The sequence below is a fragment of the Saccopteryx leptura genome, unplaced genomic scaffold (genome assembly GCF_036850995.1).
Source record: "Saccopteryx leptura isolate mSacLep1 unplaced genomic scaffold, mSacLep1_pri_phased_curated manual_scaffold_15, whole genome shotgun sequence".
NCBI lineage: Eukaryota > Metazoa > Chordata > Mammalia > Chiroptera > Emballonuridae > Saccopteryx > Saccopteryx leptura.
In genome coordinates this window covers 2,798,581-2,805,866 of record NW_027095697.1, presented here as the reverse complement: position 1 = coordinate 2,805,866, position 7,286 = coordinate 2,798,581, and the positions used below count along the sequence as shown (strand labels likewise).

The 7,286-nt window shown below is 42.5% G+C and overlaps 1 non-coding gene across 1 annotated transcript; it reads right to left on the bottom strand.

The window, feature by feature from the left end:
• Positions 1-395: 395 nt before the first annotated feature.
• On the bottom strand, positions 396-471 carry TRNAA-AGC (transfer RNA alanine (anticodon AGC)). Its single transcript has one exon. It is a non-coding gene; the product is annotated as a tRNA-Ala (tRNA).
• Positions 472-7,286: the final 6,815 nt, after the last annotated feature.

The window sequence follows — 7,286 nt, the reverse complement described above, 5'->3', positions numbered from 1 at the left end:
ATGAGGTGAGTTGAAGAGAGGTATGTTATTTGAGATCTAAGATCAGCACCATGACCTGCTGCTTGTATTATTATTATTTTTTTTTCATTTTTTTTTCTGAAGCTGGAAACAGGGAGAGACAGTCAGACAGACTCCCGCATGCGCCCGACCAGGATCCACCCGGCACGCCCACCAGGGGCGACGCTCTGCCCACCAGGGGGCGATGCTCTGCCCATCCTGGGCGTTGCCATGTTGCGACCAGAGCCACTCTAGCGCCTGAGGCAGAGGCCTCAGAGCCATCCACAGCGCCCGGGCCAGCTTTGCTCCAATGGAGCCTTGGCTGCGGGAGGGGAAGAGAGAGACAGAGAGGAAAGCGCAGCGGAGGGGTGGAGAAGCAAATGGGTGCTTCTCCTGTGTGCCCTGGCCGGGAATCGAACCCGGGTCCTCCGCACGCTAGGCCGACGCTCTACCACTGAGCCAACCAGCCAGGGCTGCTTGTATTATTTTCTAAGGGTGACAGTGAGTTATTTAGGAGTATTTTTTTTAATGTTCATTTGAAAACATGTTTATGCAATGATATAGTCATCACCGTTTTTTCAGGGGTCTGTGTGGAGGGTTACCGGAATTATAAAGAAAGTTCACGTAATGTTAGTGTATTGAAATGTGTAGAGAGTTTACCTATTATCACATTGGGTTAGTTTTTAAAAACTTGCAAGCATTCTTGTAAAGTATGGTAGATTAAATATTTAGGGCAAGCATCCCCAAACTACAGCCCGTGGGCTGCATGTGGCCCCCTGAAACCATTTATACAGCTCCTGCCGCACTTCCGGAAAGGGGCACCTCTTTCATTGGTGGTCAGTGAGAGGAGCACTATATGTGGCGGCCCCCCAATGGTCTGAGGGACAGTGAACTGGCCCTCTGTGTAAAAAGTTTGGGGACCCCTGATTAGGGTATAGTGGTGCAGTTATGTATATAGCATGTGATGGGCCATTTAGGTTATTTATTTATTTTTACCTCGTTACAGAGTTTTTGGTTGCTTGTATCGGTGTTAAAAGCAATGCTTCTTTGCCAATTCATAGAGGCGTGTTGAATCTCCTTTTGTAGCTATGAATATTTCTATTTTGCTTTTTAGGCTGGTGGTAAATGATTGGACTTTGTTATGAATTGCATGTGAATGTAGACATTCACATTATACTGAATTTATTAGAGTGACTTAGTGTTCTTAATTTGTAGGACCATTTTTGCCTTAGAATCTAATGTCATCTAAAATTTTTTTGGTTGTTTTTAATTCTTTTAATGTCTTGCTCCTTTATGTCATAGGCAGCTGCAGGGTTTTCTATGAGTTGAAGATGGATATTACCATTCAGAAGGAAGTGATTTCAATGAATGGAAGGATGTAGGGGTGCCATTTATTTTCTCCTATGGTTGTTCTTTTTCTTTTATTTTTTTGTGACAGAGACAGAGAGAGGGGCAGAGAGGGACAGACAGACTGGAAGGGAGAGAGACAAGAAGCATCAGTTTTTCGTTGTGGCACCTTAGTTTCTCATGGACTACTTTGTCATATGAGCCTTGATTAGAGGGCTAGAACTGACTGAGTGACCCTTTGCTGTAGCCAGTGACCTTGGGGTCAAGCTGGTGAGCCTTGCTCAAACCAGATGAGCTTGCGCTGAAGCTGGTGACCTCGGGGTTTCGAACTTGGGTCCTCCGCATCCCAGTCTGACATTGCATATACTGCACTACTGCCTGGTCAGGCAGGCTCCTGTGGTTGTTCTGAAATCAGTTTTTATCATTTTTTCTTTCATGGGAAGCAAACCCTTTGTCATATATAATGTGTGTTTGAATGAGCATCCATTAATGAGACCCAAGAAGTAGGCTGTTTATGTTTATTGATGAGGAGTTAGCACAGCTGTTTATTTTGGTAACTATATGGTATAAGGAATGATTGAATGGAGTTGGGGTTTCTTTCATTTATTGCTTTTTGTATAGTTTCCCTATATTTTGTATTTTAATAGGTGAAGTGAAACTAAGGCAATAGCACTATGAAAGGTTTGGGTGTTGTTTTCATAAAGTCTGACAGAATGAGTTTATAGACGTGTTTGGGAAGGGATTTTATGTAAAATTGTTTTTAAGTTGATTAAGAAAGAAAACAGGATGAGAGTCGTTAGTATTGGAGAGGAAGGGTCTGGGTGGAAGGTGTTCTAGGAACAGGAAGTATTTTGCAATCAAGCAGAGCGCCATTTAGCTCAGTTGGCTATTGTGTAAAAACGGAAAGAGGAGCCCGTAGATAGTGGAGGTAGGAAAGGAAAAGACTAGGGTGATCGATGATCAGTTACATTATTGAAGCTGTGTTACAGAGCTTGTCATGAGTCATGAGAAAGCAAGGATGCTTTGAAACATCTTGTGGTTCACAGGTGATTCAGTGTCCTCATGTGTTCCACAGTCTTTGTCCTCAGCAGGCAGGTGGGGGGGGGTTCTAGGTGGCCTCTGCGATGTATGTGGTGCTCGTTCCTTGGTCCCGTGGTCTGGAAGTGCAGCTGAAGGCCAGGATAGGTCTACCTTGTCAGGCTGTGTGCTGGAGACAGTTCTCGGTGCTGCAGATAGTTGTGAGATAGATAACTATCCCATGCTGCTGAGAGAGTTGTGTGTACTTCAGCATCCACCCTGGAGAGAAAGGTGAGGCAGCATGTGTTTGAGCAATAGAACAGCAGAAGAATGGCATTGTAGAAGATAGGGTTTTCTGGGGTAAATTTTAGACTGTAATATGTGGTGTAGTATAGTTTGAGTGAGGGTGAGGATAAGGGTTCCAGAATGCAGGGTTTTGTTATGAGAGTAGTAGCAAATGTTGATTTGTAGTATATTAAAGTTTTATGAAGAAGTCTATTTGTAAAGAGGAATTTGTTTATGATTTCACCAAAGGAAAATAATGGAAGGTTAGAGAGTGAATGTTAAAATGTGGAAGAGTAGGAACACATGTTGTATGGGATATGAAGAAAAAGTTATTAAAGACTGGATGATGGTTTGTGAGAAGAAGCAGTGACCTTGGGAGACCCAGTCTGGCTCCTCCAGGTGAGATTTAGTGTCTGAAGCCGTAAGATGTTTTGTGAGTCTGTCATGTTGTGGGGTGTCTTCTCAGCCTGAGGCATTCCTCCAGAATTGTTGAAGAGGAGTGATTTTGTCTGTGTCGTTCTGTCTGTAGGAGCTCCCATGTGGCTAGTTGAGAGGTAGCATTTGTGATCCAGGATGCAAAACGCCCAGATGTTTGTATTGTACTTGACTGTTTTTGTTTCATGGAGAGTTGGGTTTGTCTTGGTGAAGTAGTGACCATGTGGCCCAAATTATTCTGTGTCCCTGGTGAACGCCGTCTGCATCGTCGGGGTCAGGAGCACCTGTTCTTTGTTTCCACTGTTCGGTCATCCGCACTGTGTTCACATGTGAAACGCAGCCGGTTTGGCCAAGTATATCCTGGGGGCACAGTCACGGTTGAAGCATACCGGTTATTTAAAATTGTATTTTATAAGTGTAAGTGTAAGCAATTCCTGGTATATCTGTAACTAATAGTTTCAAGGTCAATTGTCATGAGAGGAGAAAATGGGTTATATAATTTTAAATATTTGAAGTTTGTTGTCACTTGCTTTATAGTGCAATAAGGTCCCTTTTAAATGTGTCTTCAGTCTGTGTCTCTGCTGTTACCTGGTATGCATCTTGAGAACAACACTCTGGTGGTGGTCAGAAGAAATATCAGTGGGTACAGTGCATTATCTGTCAGTGGTTGTATTGTAGGAATCAAAGACAAAAACATCCAGACAACTTGATGAAGAAAGTTGGATTTATTTAGTTGGTAGGAGCAGCATGACCCCAAAAGAAGAAACCAAACACATGCTCCCAAATGTTATTTACCTTTTACAAAACACAGGTTTTACCTGCAAGCGGCTCATGATCTCTTTGTCTAGAGGGATACGTCACTCTCATGACTCCAGAATGGGAGGGTAAATTTAGGTGGAATCAGAGGATAAGTGTTGGAATTTTTAATTAAGGTATGTAAACATTGTTTTTTAAAAGATTTTGAGAAAATATAAGGGAAAAGGCTTTTTAGATAAGTTCTATCTTCTTTGCTCTCTGTAGCAAGTGGCCCCAGGCACCCTTTCAGAGAACTATAGAAAGTACTTAATCTAGAACTGGCTACTCAGTTACCCCTGCAGACTCCCTTCCCTTGCATTCTTCTTGTTTTTTTCTCCTCAGTGAAGAGGGGGCCTGCCCCTCCTTCCTCAGATGATCCATTTACCTGCTTATGTTAAGTAAGATTTTATCTCTCTACTGATTTTTTATTTTTATTTTTGTGGTAATCTATTGGTTCTGAAAGAGGTATTTTTTATCCCTAAAAGAGAGAGTTGGATGAAACCCATGGTTATGCCCTGGCTGGGTAGCTCAGTTAGTTAGAGCATCATTCTGACACACCAAGGTTGTAGGCTCAATCCTCAGTCAGGGGACATCTAAGAATTAATGAATGCATGAGAACATTGGTACTGTCACACTTGGAATTTAGCAGTTCTAACAAATGTGAGTGCCATACTATTGTAGTCTGAATTTACCATTTCCTAACAATATATCAGGCAGAGCTTATTTTTACAAGGTTATGTACTTGGTCTTGTCGAAATAAGAAACATGAAAACTGGGGGTTTATAAGGAGTTTACCTGAGCCAAGGTGACTCCAAATGTTTGGAATGAAGATCTCCAATCCTGCAGACTGACAGTGTAGCAATTTCTATTTCATTTATTTATTTTTAAAAATTTATTTTACAGAGTGGAGAGAGAGAGAGAGAGAGAGAGAGAGAGAAAGTAACAGAAGTCATCAACATCCATATTGTCTTGATCAGGTGATTCCAGTCTTTTTGTTTGTTTGTTTATGTTGGAATCCATGAAAGTCCAAAAAGACCAGAGTAACAGGATTTATTGAAAGGAAGAAAGGAACCATGCTGGGCACTTTTCCGAGGAGAAAGGCACCAGTTACAGGCTATGAGAAAATTTTATAGGACTTGGAAGAACCTGAGAAGGTACTGAGTCAAAAGTTCAAGTATGTTTTCTTTTACTGTTTTAGGATATCAGCTTTCTGGAATGCTCCTGCTTGGGGCAGATTGGCCAGCTTCCTGGAACTCTTCTGCCTCTGGGGCAATTATCCAGTAAGTAAGGGTAAAGTCAGGCAGCCAGATGGGACCACAAAAGGGCAGTTGGAAGTTCTGGTAAATATATATACATATATCTATCAGTTTATATATTTTATTCATTTTAGAGTGTGGAGAGAAAGAAAAGCAATTTTTTTTTTGGTGAGAGAGACAGAAAAAGAAATCAATAGTGACAGAATGGGAGAGAGATGAGAAGCATCAGTTTTTGTCGGGGCACCTTAGTTGTTCATTTATTTTTCTCTCATATGTACCATGACCAGGAGGCTACAGCAGAATGAGTGACCACTTGCTCAAGCCAGGACCCGAGGCTTCAAGCCAGTGACCATGGGTTCATGTCAATGATCCCACGCTCAAGCCTGCAACCATGCATTCAAGCTGGTGAGCCTGTGCTCAAGCCAGTGACATTGGGGTTATGAGCCTGGGTCCTCTGTGTCTCAGTCCAATGCTCTATGCACTGCACCACTGCATGGTCAGGCACCATTCCCATTTTATAGATTAAAAAACAGGCACAGAGAAGTTGAGAATCTTGCCTTAGGTCACACAGCTGGTGAGGACAGCTTAGATTCAAACCCACTGTGAATTATCTGGAGTCCATGTGATGTACACCATGAGATTCTCACCCAGAAGGGGCAGTGAGGAGAGAGTGAGGGAGACCAGGTGCCCAGACTAAACCCGGCACATGGACATGCACACACACACATTTCTCCCTGGCTTTCATCTCTGATTTTAGAGATGTCGGATGAAATTGGGACTGGAGCCAAGAGAAGCCAAGGGAGGAATGTGGTGAGCCAACTAGGAGAGAAATCTTAACTTCACAGGAGTCAAGGAAATCCCTTTCCCTGGTGAGTCTGTCTCAAATCCCTCTCCCTGGGCAGTAACCTAAGTAGATTGACTCCAGATTTTCATTTTTTCAGGGATTGAGTTTCTGTGCCTGACAGTGTAAGTTCTCTGTGGCCCTCTGGGAACTCTCTGCTTTCAGTGATTGGGAGGGGGGGAATGAGGTATGTGGGCTTCATAGTTTTATGGAGATAAGACTTATTAGAACAGGAGGCCAAGAGACCATGGAGGAAATTGGTGTTGACATTCCCATACCACTTAAGGAACTGTTTGGATAGCTCATCTCTTGTCATCCAAGTGGAGAACTTGTTTAAAAAGTTACTTTTGCACTAATTACAGTCTTAGGAGGTTAAGGGGTCAGCAGACTTTTTCTAAAGTCCCCTCAGAGTTGGGAAATGACCTGTGTAACAGCTATGGCTGTGAAGATGCAAATTAATGCTACTTCTCCCATGAATGCGTCCTCTGGTATCTGAGGAGATGTGACTTTTTTGTAAAGCCTCTATTACACTCCCTGCAAACATAGGGCTTCTCTGGTGAGTGTGTCCTCTCATGTTTGAGGAGATGTGACCAATCATCAAAGCCTTGCACACACTCTCTATACTTGACAGCTACAATGCTCGACATTACTACTCTCATAGACAGTTTTACTGTGTCCACTAAATTTACTTTCTGGCTTCTGCTGGGCACTTCCTGCATCATTCTATCTTGCTCACTAAAGCTCCCCATATGTCCTTTGGGAGGTTTGAAAATGGCCCTTGAAATCTTCTTCTTCCTGGTCCTTTTAAGCAAATGTTTGGACTGTTCTTTGATCTTTTGACCTGCAGTTTTATACTCCCTGCTCTGTGTATCAGTATGTTGCTGCTGCTGATTTGTGTCCTCTGGGTAGCTATCCTCTGATTTGTGGTGTTTTCTTGTAAAAGTTTCTGGGAGAATATAAGAGGCATGATTACATCCTACATGTTGGCTGAGGAATTTCTTACTGGAGAAGGCCAGAGAGCAGGAGGGACATGGGTGTATCTCTGGCTGTGGTTCTGCTGAAAGAGAAAATTTTGGTCAGTACAGATGTTGACAAGGCTGCCTTGGTCATATGTTTTGTCTATGGTTAAGACCTTTCCCACCTTGTCATTCTTATGGGGTTCACATTGTAGTTTTTGTCTCACACAAAGTTTTTTTTTTACAGTCTGTTTTCTCTTTTCAGTTTTTTTAAATTTTTATTTATTTATTTTTTACAGAGACAGAGAGTGAGTCAGAGAGAGGGATAGACAGGGACAGACAGGAATGGAGAGAGAT